The sequence below is a fragment of the Herpailurus yagouaroundi genome, unplaced genomic scaffold (assembly GCF_014898765.1).
Source record: "Herpailurus yagouaroundi ecotype Mexico unplaced genomic scaffold, PumYag 77, whole genome shotgun sequence".
NCBI classification, from domain to species: Eukaryota; Metazoa; Chordata; class Mammalia; order Carnivora; family Felidae; genus Herpailurus; species Herpailurus yagouaroundi.
Genome location: NW_024412388.1, coordinates 36,528,533 through 36,541,580, shown reverse-complemented (window position 1 = coordinate 36,541,580; position 13,048 = coordinate 36,528,533). Strand labels below are relative to the sequence as shown.

The window sequence follows — 13,048 nt, the reverse complement described above, 5'->3', positions numbered from 1 at the left end:
GCACTTTAAAAAGCTTTTTTTCCAGCTATTGTGTAATAGATGGGTGACAGACTGGTGACAGACAAAGAAAGACTAGTTAGGAAGTTATAGCAGTAGTAGAGCCAAGAAATTACAATGGCTTGGACTATATGGACATACCAGTGATAGTAGAAAGAAGTAGAGGAAATTAAGAGATATTTGAGGTATAATAGAAAGGAGTTATAGGTATAAGGAAGAGGAAGGTAACAAGAATAACAAAGTTTTCTATCAGGAAGTGGTACCATTTAGTAAGCTAGAGAATATGAGAGGAGCAGGTTTTTGTGAAAGGCAATGACTTCAGTTTTATAAATGCTAAAGTTGAGATATTTCTGTGATATCCAAGTAGATTATAGTGAATTGGTAGTTGTGAGGTCTAGAGATAAAAATGTGAGGATGATTAGCATAACAACAGCAATTCTAAAAATAACAGTAACAAAATGGGCTCTCAAAAATTTTCAATTTTCAAGTCCTATGTCCACATACTCACAGTCACTAACAAACCATATCTATTTTTTAACAACAAAATGGGTCCTGCTAGGAAATTAGTGATGACTATTTTTCCATCCCTGCCAAACTCTGCCAATTCCTGCCTTCCCACTAGAGAGGTAGTGTACCTATGTGAAATCAATTCCTATAGAAGCCCAATTTTTAAAAAGGTGGGGGGGGGGCGCCTGGGTGGCTCAGTCAGTTAAGCATTCGACTTCAGCTCAGGTCATAATCTTGCAGTTTGTGAGTTCGAGCCCCGCACTGGGCTTTGTGCTGACAGCTCAGAGCCTGGAGCCTGCTTCAGATTCTGTGTCTTCCCTTCTCTCTGCCCCTCCCATGCTCATGCTCTGTCTCCATTTCTTAATAACAAATAAACGTTAAAAAAAATTTTTTTTTTAAAAGACAGACTATAAAGTGTAGCACAAAGCTATCGCTCTGGCCTTCAACATGCTTAAAGCTACAAAAATTTCCTGATTTTCAAAGTTCACAGAGAAACCATAGCCCTATAGCAGGCACCACAGATACAACACAAAGGGTTTACTATGTGTAGCAGGTGGTATCTCTTTTTAGAACATTCTCCAGAAGCATTTATCCAGGCAAATACCATCAAGTTGCATCAGAGTGGGAAAGTACATAATACTGTTTCACATGTCAGTTTCACAGGGGCAAAGTGAGACACATCATATCCTTGAGCCCCAGGAACTCCTCCCTGCTCGCTGCCTATCATTGCACACACTTGGCGTTCACTTTCATCCAATATCCGATGTCTAAGTCCACTGCCCAAATGAGTAAGCCAACAATGCAAAAAGATAACTATCCCCAAGGACTCTAAGAATAAAGGTCACCAATATCAACACACACACTATGACAGGTGCTTCAGCTACCTCTTTACTCCTATAGTCCATTCTTCACCTCCACTGAACTAACTGCTCATAGCCTCAAAGAAATAAAGCAATGACATTTCAAGAAATATAAGGAAAATTACTTTAAGTTGTAATGGGTATTAGAAAAGTTTTACTTTCTGGGTAACTAGAGACATAAACACTATTTACACTGAACTCCTAAAGTGTAGGGTCTAATTATTACCAGTGCTGAAATTCACAAACAAACAAACAAAAACCTATTTGAAAGGAAGTGCCAAAGGAGGCCTCCCTCACAGAACTGGGGAAGGGAAGCCATTCAGTGCTGGTCCAATTGAGGAAAAGCAAAATATAATACTCCCATAGCTTGGAAAACAAATAAAAATAACTTTAGAACTTCATTTTCTCAATTCTTTTTCCACAGATATGTCTACTTTTTTTTAAATGTTTATTTTTTAAAGTTTATTTATTTTGACAGGGAAAGAGAAAAAGCAAATGTGGGGGAGGGGCAGAGAGACAGAAAGTGAGTGAGGGAGAGAGAACCTCAAGCAGACTCCACACTGATGGTGCAGAGCCCAACACAGGGCTCAAACCCACAAACCATGAGATCATGACCTGAGATGAAATCAAAAGTCAGATGCTTAACCTACTGAGCCACCCAGGTGCACCTATTTATTTATTTTTAAGAAGAGAGAGAGAGAGATTGTGAGCAGGAGAGGAGCAGAGAGAAAGGGAGACAGAATGCAAAGCAGGCTCATCACCATCAACACAAAGCCAGATGTAGGGCTCAATCTCACGAATCCATGAGATCACAACCTGAGCTGAAATCAAGAGTTGGGCACTTAACCAACTGAGCCACCCAGGTGCCCCTGTATACTTTCAACAAGATTATCAGCTCCTCTAGGTCTGATAGGAGTTAGGTCTGATAGGTCTGATATTCTAGACTAGATTTTTTAATGCACTGAAAAATACCAAGGTGGGCTTAAATATGAAATAGCTTTCTAAAAATGAAAATGGGGGCGCCTGGGTGGCACAGTCGGTTAAGCGTCCAACTTCACCCAGGTCACGATCTCGCGGTCCGTGAGTTCGAGCCCCGTGTCAGGCTATGGGCTGATGGCTCAGAGCCTGGAGCCTGTTTCCGATTCTGTGTCTCCCTCTCTCTCTGCCCCTCCCCCATTCATGCTCTGTCTCTCTCTGTCCCAAAAATAAATAAATGTTGAAAAAAAAAATTTTTTTAATAAAAAAAAATAAAATAAAATAAAAAATAAAAATGAAAATGATTTTTATTTCAGAGAGCTACACCTAAAATAAATGGTATGAACCAGGCCAAGAGAACTTACATAACCAACTTGCCCCAACAAAGCCCCTTATCATTGAAGGCCTGGATTTTCTCCTTCCCCATATTGAAATTTAGTTGTTCTCTTCCCTTAAGTGACCAAAGCCAGTCATGAATATCCTGTGGCTTTTCTAAGATACACTATTGTTCATTTAACTTGGTTTGGGATCTTTCTAATATCAAAAAAACCAAAACAAAACAAATCTACAGGCCCTAAATATCATTTAGGCCAAGTCACCAAACTGAGGCTTAATACCTAACCTAATTGCTCTTATAACCTCTCCCAGAAATGTAGTCTTTATCGGCCAAGAATTTTCTGGTCAGCACCAATAAGGGTAATCTGTCACATGTGCCCTCCCCATCCCTCACAGGAATATGAGATAATCCACCGACTTAAAACACTTTCATCCCCAAAGGTAGGTGACCTCACCTCAAATAAATAACACTTTTTTCTGTTTATAACTTCCTTGTCCTGCCTTTAAAAACCTTTCCCTTTCTATATCCCTTTGGAGCTTTCCTCTACTTGTTAGGTGGGATGCTGTCTGACTCATCGATCATTTAATAAAGCCCATTACATCTCCCAATTTACTAGGTAGAATTTTGGGGTTTTAACACTAATTTGTTTTTCTGAAGAATTTACAGCTTCTAACAGGTAATTATGACCTGCTAATAATAAAAACAGTAATAAACTACTGGGTTGTTTTGGTTTTTTTTTTTTTTGAAAGTTTACTAATAATAGGCATTGCACTAACTTCTATAACAAAGAGCTGAGGGCTTAATTGCAGGCACTATGCCATATACTTTACATGCATAATCTTTTACAGATAAACTGAGGTAACCAAGGCTACTGGGGATAAACTGTCAAAGCTCCTAAGGCCAGTATTTCCATATGTACCTAGATGTGTCTTCCATTTTTGCTTATTCAAAAACACCCTGGCAATTGTTCCTTCCTCTCTCACACATCAACTTTTCCTTCTCTACTGGATAATTTCATTGACATACAAACATAATGTAATATCGCCCATCTACATTTTTAAAAGAGGGCAAAAAAGCTCCATGACCTTTTCCAGCTATCACCTGATTTCTATAATCTTCTTTTCACCAAATCTCTTTGAAATAATATTACTCACTTACTCCTCCCCCAAAATATCAGAAAAGGAGCAAGAATAATTAAATGAAACTCTATATACCTTTCACTTAAATTTGCTTTTTTCTCTCCCTACTCCTCTTCCTCTCTCTCTGCACACATACGCACACAATTACTTTTGGTTAATTAGCTGAACCACTTGAAAGTCATTTGTAAACACCAGAACACCTCCTCTCTCAAATACTTCATCTACAATTAATCCCTAGCCTAACAAGGGAGAACCACCACACAACCATCATATAAGGAAGTTTAACACACGAAAGAAGGAAGGAAGGAAGGGAGGGAGGGAGGGAGGGAGGGAGGGAGGGAGGGAGGAAGGAAGGAAGGAAGGAAGGAAGGAAGGAAGGAAGGAAGGAAGGAAAGAAAGAAAGAAAGAAAGAAAGAAAGAAAGAAAGAAAGAAAGAAAGAAAGTTAGTTTAACACTGACACAACATTATTAAATAAAAGTCCACATTCAAGTGTCCTCAATTGTCCCAATAGTGTCCTTCAACTATTTTTTAAAATCCAGCATCAAACCAAGAATCAAGCATTGCATTTATTCACCAAGTCTCTTTTGTCTCCAATAATCTAGAATACATCCTTAGTCTTTTTTTTTTTTCAATCTTTTACAACTTCAACATTTTTGAGTCCAGTTTCTACAGATTGCCCCCTCAGTTAGGACTTCTCTGCTTCTTCCTATATTAGACTGAAGTTAAATATTTTTAACCCAAATATTACATAGATAATACTATCTCCCACTCTCTCTTGAACCCATTTGAATCAAGCTCTATACCCACTGCTGACCAATACTGCTCACTAAAGGTCACCAATAGGGAATGTCCTATTACTAAATCCAAAGGTCAATTCTTAAGTGTTCATCTTACATAACCTGTCAGCAGCTTTTGGCATACTTTCTTCTTGTGGCTTTGGAAACACCACTCTTTTCTGGTTTTCCTCCAACCTTACTGGCTGCTCCTTTCCAGTTTTCTTTACTGATGGATTATTCTCACTCCCTGACCAGTAAATATTCAAGTGTCCCAGGGCTCAGTCCTTCTATCTGTTCTTTCTAGACTCACTCACTCACCATGTCAGTGCTGCTCAAACTAGCTGTGGTGAAGGACCAGGTGAAAATTTTAATCCATCGCAAACCACTATAAAATGCAATAGATATGAAATAACAAAAATGATCAAATGCTTGAAGGTTACAACAATATCACTTGCTTATTCTAAATTTTTGTAGTTAATTCACAGCAAATTGGTAACAGTTCTATAACCATCCATCAGTCAGCTGACCACATTTGAGTAGCATTTAAGGAGTTTATCATCCAATCTCATAACTTTGAATATCTTTTATATGTTGTCAATCTGCAAATATGTATTTCCAAATTGGATTTCATACCTTGATCCCCCAGTTCATATATACAATTCTTATCAATACCCTTTCTTGGAAGCCAATCAAGCACCAAAGTCCTGATTCTTTCAACTCCCACTTCTGCTCCTCCCAAGAACAGTAAAAGAAAACATCCCTGCTCCTCTCACATATTACCCATCTTGCTCAGTAAATGGCAACCATATTCATCTAGCTATGCAGCCCTAAAATCTTGTAGTCACCACCAATTCTTCTTTCATATACTAAAATTAACTATCAACAAATATTGTCAGTTTCGAAACACATCCAGAACCTAACCATTTCTTACTACCTCAGCTGCTGCCACCCTGTCTAAGCTACCATGATCTTGACTGATTTTTCTAACTTCATGTACTTCCCTGCTTTCTCACTTCCCTGCTTCTCTAACTTCATGTACTTTCCTACTTTCTCACTCCCATTCTCCCCACACTCTGAGTATGAAGTGACTTCATTAACACCTAAGAAAACTATTCAGTAGGGAAAGAAAAGTTGGAAATGGAGCTGGTACAACAGCTATCCACATTCTGAGGAATGAAATCAAATCCTTACCTTACACCACATATAAAAATTAATAATGACTCAAAGACCAAAAGTAAGAGCTAAAACCATAAAACTTTTTTTTTAATGTTTTTATTTATTTTTGAGGGGGTTGCCCAGAGAGGGGAGGACAGAGGATCTGAAGTGGGCTCTGTGCTGACAGCAGTAAGCCCGATGCGGGGCTCAAACTCACAAACCATTAGATCATGACCTGAGCTGAATGTGGACACTCAACAGGCTCAGCCACCCCAGCGCCCCTAAAACCATAAAACTCTTAAAAGGAAATAGAAGTAAATCATCACAACATTGTTCCGTTTTCTTAGATTCTGTATTTGCCTATTTGGCCTTTTTTTTTTTTTTTTCAAGTAACCTCTACACCCAATGTGGGGCTTGAAATCAACACTGAGATCAAGAGTTGCATGCTCAACTGAGCCAGCCAGGCACCCCCCATTCGGCATTTATTAATCATAGGGCCAAACTAACAGCCAAACTTGTTTATATCTCCCCTGCAATCCAGTTTTTGTGAATACGCAAAAATCCTCTTACAAACCTTCTGACCAAACCTGAGTCCATACTCCCAAGCCAATTTATCAAACTCACACATCAAGCCAATATTTCCCCTGCCCTGTATCACTCAGGGCCAAGTACCAGATCACTAAAAATCACCCCTACAGTCCAGAACCCACCATTGTTATTCAAAATAGCCAGTCATAAGGGGGCTACCCTGCCTGTCCTTGCCTTATCTGTAGAAACCCCAATAAAAGCTCTGGTTTAGGCTTTTCCCTTGCTCCTTTCTGCCTCCTAACCAAATCTGGTGCTTTCTTCATGTGGCCTGCATGGCCTGCCATGCTCCTTTCTCCTGGAGAAACTGTAAGTAGTAAGTTCTTCTTTCAATAGCATTACTCTCTCTCTGTGTCATTACTTAGTTACCTTTATGTATTAAGGCCCAGGAAAAAATCAGACCTTGAATTAGTCAATGGTTTCTTAGATAATGATAACAAAAGTACAACCAAATAAAAAGCAAATAAACTGGACTTCATCAAAATTACATATTTCAGTGCATCAGAGGTCACTATCAAGAAAGTAAAACAACTGAGCCTAGGTAGCCCAGTCAGTTAAGCGTCTGACTCCTGATATTGGCTCAGGTCATGATCTTGCGGTCATGAGATTGAGCCCATGTCAGGCTCCACACTAAGTGTGGAGTATGCTTAAGTCTTTTTCTCCCTTTGCCCCTCTTCCCTGCTTGCACTCTCTCTCTCTCTCTCTCTCTCTCTCTCTCTCTCTCTCAAAATAAATAAACTTAAAAATAGGAATAAGTTCAACTAAGGAGGTAAAAGACCTGTACACTGAAAAAGAAAACTACAAAACATTTCTGAAAGAAATTAAAGAAAACATAAATAAATGGAAAAATAGCCTATGTTCACACACTGGAAGACATTATTGGTCAATCGGATAATATTACCCAAGTTGATCTATAGATTCAATACAATCCCTATCAAAATCCTAATGATGTTTTTGCAGAAATAGAGAAACTCTTCTGTCATTCTCATGGAATCACAAGCAGCCCTAAATAATCAAGACAATCTTGAAGAACAAAGTTAGTTCTTTGATACCACACTTCCTGATTCAAAACTTACTACAAATCTATAGAAATCAAAAGTGTGGTACTAGTATAAGTATAGACATTTAAACCAATGGAATAGAGAGCCCCAAAATAAATGCTCATATATATGGTCAAATATACAAAATACATTTACTCCAATGGAGTAAAGACAGTCTTTTTAACATATCATTCTGGGAAAACTAGATACTCATATGCAAAAGAATGAAGTTAGATACTTACCTTATACCATAAACAAAAAGTAACTCAAAATAGATCAAAGACCTAAACATAAGAGCTACTCGAACTATAAAATTCTTAGAAGAAAATACCTGGAGGAAATCTTTAGGACACTAGATCTGGCAATGATTTCTTGGATATGACACCAAAAGCACAGACAACAACAACCACAAAAATAAATCAACTCATTTCATGAAAATTAACATCTTTTATGTGTGCATCAAGGAGACTATCAAGGGAGTGGAAAATGCAACCCAAAGAATGGGAGAAAATATATGCGAATCATGTATCTGGTAAGAGTTTAATATCCAGAACATATAAAGAACTCCAACAACTAAGCACTCAGAATAAATCACCCAATTCAAAAATGGGCAAAGAAATTTATTTCTCCAAAGAAGGTTTACAAATGACCAATGAGCACGTGAAAAGATGCTCAATACCACTAGTAATTACGAAAATGCAAAGTAAAACCACAATGAAATACCACTTCACACTCATTTAGATGATTATTATTTTAAAAATGGAAAATAACAAGTGTTGGCTAGGATGTGGAGAAATTGGAACCCTCATGTATTGCTGGTTGGAATTTAAAATGATGCAGCTGCTGTGGAAAGCAGTATGGTAGTTCCTCAGAAAGTTAAACAGAGAATTACCATATGATCCAGAATTTCCTCTTCCTTTTTTTTTTTTAAGTTTATTTATTTATTTTGAGAGACAGAGACAGCATGAGTGGGGAAGCAGAGAGAGAGAATTCCAAGCAGGCTCCACACTCACAAAACTCTGAGATCATGACCTGAGCCAGAACCAAGAGTGCAACACTTAACCGACTGAGCCACCCAGGCACCCCCAGAAAACTCCCTTTCTTGGTATCTACCTGAAATAGAAGTGAAAGCAGAGCCTCAAACAAATACCTGTACACCCATGTTCACAGCATTATTTGCAATAGCCAAACAGTGGAAGCAACCCAAATGTTCAGCAACAGATAATGGATAAAGAAAATGTGATACATACATACTGTGCAATATTATTTAGCCTTGAAAAGGAACAAAGTACTGACACAAACTAAAACATGGATGAGACTTAAAAACTTATGCTAAGTGAAAGAAGCCAGACATAAGAGGCCACATATTATATAATTCCACTTACATGGAATGCTCAGAATAGGAAAATCTATTAAGATAGAAAGTAGATTAGTGGTTACCAGGGACTAGGGGGAATGCAGAATGAGGAATGAATGCTAGCAAGTAGGGGTTTTTCTTTTGGGGTGATAAAGATGTCTGAATTAAAATAGTGGTAATTCCTGTAAAACCTTGTGAATACACTAAAAACCAGTGAACTGTATACTCTTAAATGGTGATTATATGACATGTGGATTATACCCCAGTAAAGCAAATTTCCATTTTAAAAAAGAAAAAACAAAAACCTAGGGCAGATCACATCTTTCTCTGATTAAAATTATCCACCCTCTTTCTGTCCCAATCAGCTGAAAATACAAAATCTTTTCTGTAGCCTACAAGTACTACAAAATCCAGCCTCTGCCTCATATTCTCTATGCCCCACCACCATCATCAGTCCCAATACCACTGTTCACTAACCAACAGCCACCTTGGCCTCTTGCTGTCCTCCAACATGGCAAGCATGTTCCCACCTCAGAACCTTGGCACATGCGTATCCTCTACATGGACTACTCTTGCCCAAGACACATCAGCATCACTCATTCTATACTCTTTCTGTTCTCTGCTCAAATGTCACCTTAATGAGAATATTCCTAGACAACACAATTTAAAATTTCAATCCCTGCTCCAGGTATTGAAGTAGAAACTTTGCTTAAACCCTACTTTATCTCCAGTATCTAGAATAGTGCCTGCACATAGTAAGAACTTAATAAATATGATGGATGGATGAATTTAAACAAATGAACAAATGAATAGAGGTGCAAAAAAAAAAAAATATATATATATATAGTAACTTGTTTTACAAGGAAACACTTAGTCAAGGGCATTGGCAAGACTCAAGCCCAGGTTGGCCTCTCAAACCCAAGCTCTTCATTTCTAAGCTAAACTTCTACTTCCCAATGTAGAGACATTGGAGGGATTACTTGTTAGATGGAAGAGTATTTTGTAGAATGCCAAGATATCACATATATCTAAAAATCCATTTTTTAGTTGCTATTCATTTTAATGCAATGATCATATTATACAAAAAAGCATAACGAGTCATAGCCTCCAAAATTACTGAATTTCATTTATTCTATATTGCTCAGCTACTTTCAAAATTACGCTTATTGAACGAACCTGACTCTCTCTCAAAAGGCAAGACACCAGACTAGATGCAACCTCCAAATCTCTCTGTACCTATAAAGTATACTATAGAGAAAATGCCAAAGGAAATGAGGCTTTATACCTGCAATGGGCATACAGTAGCATCTGCTCTTGCAAGAGCCATTATGGAACAGAGACAAACAGGGATATAAATACAACAGTTCCTTCTCCTTCTAACCAAACCAAGACTCATAAGATAATTATAATAACTTTTTTAATGTTTACTTATTTATTTTGAGAGAGAGGGAGGGGCCAAGGGACAGAGAGAAGGAAAAAGAGAATCCCAAGCAGGCGCTACACTGTCAGCACAGAGCCCAATGCAGGGTTCAATCTCACCAACCGTGAGATCATGACCTGAGCCAAAAATCAAGAGTTGAACACTTAACTGACTGAGCCACCCAGGTGCCCAATAACTTTTTAAAAAGTAATCTCCACACCCAACGCGGGGCTCAAATTCACAACACCAAGATCAAGAGTTGCATGCTCTACCAATTGAGCCAGTCAGGCATCCCAAGACAATTATAGTAATTTTTAAAACTTCCAGATTCAGCTACAAGGACAAGAAATAATGGGACAAATGGCTAAGTCACTTGTTTTATTAACATCAGTTTCTCCACACTTACTACAAACTTTTAAGTATTCGTTAAACTTACTCAAACATCTTATGTTTTGTGGTTTTTACCTTCCTGGCTTCTCTACTGCAAATGCTAAGCCATCCTTTGCTTCCTACTGCATACTTCCTACAAAGACTTAACCAGCTCTGTGCAAAAGAGGTACCATGGAGCTTCAATTATCTGGGGAGATAACGAAGCACAGAGATGAGGTAAGCCAACTGCCTCATTTTATAAGTGAGACAATTCAGGCTCAGAAATTATAGTTCCTGTGGAAACCACACATAACTTATTAGTGGCAAAGCATAGATTAGTATCCAGGATTTCTGGCTTCCTTCCAGAATGAAACTTTTCTACTCCTCCAATACTAAAGATAAAAAAACTATTGTTTGCATTAAGGTACCTCTGACTTACTTAAAAATAAATCCCCGGGGCGCCTGGGTGGCGCAGTCGGTTAAGCGTCCGACTTCAGCCAGGTCACGATCTCGCGGTCCGTGAGTTCGAGCCCCGCGTCAGGCTCTGGCCTGATGGCTCAGAGCCTGGAGCCTGTTTCCGATTCTGTGTCTCCCTCTCTCTGCCCCTCCCCCGTTCATGCTCTGTCTCTCTCTGTCCCAAAAATAAATAAATGTTGAAAAAAAAAATTAAAAAAAAAATAAAATAAAATAAAAATAAATCCTCAAAATAGAAGGATGTAGGGGTGCCTGGGTGGCTCAGTCAGTTAAGTGCCGACTTTGGCTCAGGTCATGATCTCAGGGTTTGTGAGTTCAAGCCCCGCATCAGGCTCTGTGCTGACAGCTCAGAGCCTGTAGCCTGCTTCGGATTCTGTGTCTCCCTCTCTCTCTGCTCCTTCCCCACTTGTGCTCTCTGTCTCTCAAAAATAAATAAACATTAAAAAATTTTTTTAAAAATAGAAGGATGTAGCTAATTGAATCTTATAGCCTCAAAACTTAGATCAGTGCCCAACACATAGTAGGTATTAGTGTGCATTTACTGCATGGTCAATTGTTTAAATGTGAGTTACTTTATTAAAAAGTATTTCTGATTCTTTTTTTTTTTAATGTTTATTCTTGAGAGAGGGAGAGACAGAGCGTGAGCTGGGTAGGGGCAGAGAGAGAGAGAGAGAGAGAGAGAGAGAGAGAGAGAGACAGAATCTGAAGCAGGCTCCATACTCTGAGCTGTCAGCACAGAGCCCAATGCGGGGCTCAAACTCACGAACTGTGAGATCAAGACCTAAGCCAAAATTCGACGCTCAACCAACTGAGCCACCCAGGCACGCCAAAAGTATTTCTGATTCTGGTCAATTAAATATTTTAAGGCAGTTATAATAAGCCTAACTTGAGATACCACTAAAATGACCAAGATATTCCTTGAATTTAAAACTAAAATGACCCAAAATTCCTCCAATTTCAAATAAAAAACATTTTCCCAGGATACCCTTCCTTCTCCTCTTTGTCCTCCTCAGCAAACTCCATTTATTGGAGGCATACACTCCTAGAAGCTACCTGCCTCAGGCCCTGATTCATTTCACCTAATCTTTAGCAAAGAGCAAATCACAGAGAACTTACAAATAAGAGGAATCAAAAGAAAAAATGCCAGAAATACTAGAATAGTGACCAAGTACAGGGTTGGCTCAGTCTGTAGAACATGCGACTCTTGATCTCAGGTTGTGAGTTCGAGCCCCACATTGGGTGTAGAGATTACTTAAAACTAAAATCTTAAAAAAAAAAAAGGACGAGTGACAAAGTACAAATATTTGCTGAACATGATGTTGAAAAGCCACTCCTTTTTAGTTATGTTATACTTACTCGGTAGATCACTCCATTAAGAGCCCTGATAGCACCATTCCTCAGTTTTTAGAAGACTCCGGATACTTGAAAGCGTGGAATTGAGATTCCATTTAGGTAGAACTAAATTTAAATAAAGGAATGTGGCTCTTAAATAATAAAAGTGTAACCAAATTTATAATTTTTATTTTTTTAATGTTTATTTATTTTTGAGAGAGCACAAGTGGGGGAAGGGTATAGAGAGGGGGACAGAGGATCTGAAGCGGGCTCCATGCTGACAGCAGTGAGCTCAATGTGGGGCTCAAACTCACAAACCGTGAGATCATAACCCAAGCGAAAGTCAGACACTCAACCAAGTCACCCAGGTGCCCCAAAGTGTATCCAAATTTAACCCAATAGATTTATAGGAATTCTAAAGCTGGGGTGCCTGGGTGGCTCAGTTGGTTAAGTGTTTGACTTGGTTTTGGCTCAGGTCATGATCTCATGATTTGTGGATTCGAGCCCCACATCTGCTGTCAGTGCAGAGCCTGCTTGGGATTCTCTGTATCCTCCTCTCTCTGACTCTCTCTCTCTCTCTCTCTTCCTGTCTCTCTCTCTCTCTCTCTCAAAATAAATGAGTAACCTTTTAAAAAAAAAAAAAAGAAGGGGCGCCTGGGTGGCGCAGTCGGTTAAGCGTCCGACTTCAGCCAGGTCACGATCTCGCGGTCCGTGAGTTCGAGCC

The 13,048-nt window shown here is 38.9% G+C and overlaps 1 protein-coding gene across 10 annotated transcripts in view; it reads right to left on the bottom strand.

Moving 5' to 3' along the window:
* MAST2 (microtubule associated serine/threonine kinase 2) overlaps positions 1-13,048 on the bottom strand; it is a 221,376-nt gene that overhangs the window by 111,047 nt on the left and 97,281 nt on the right. The gene's annotated exons all lie outside the window — the stretch shown is intronic.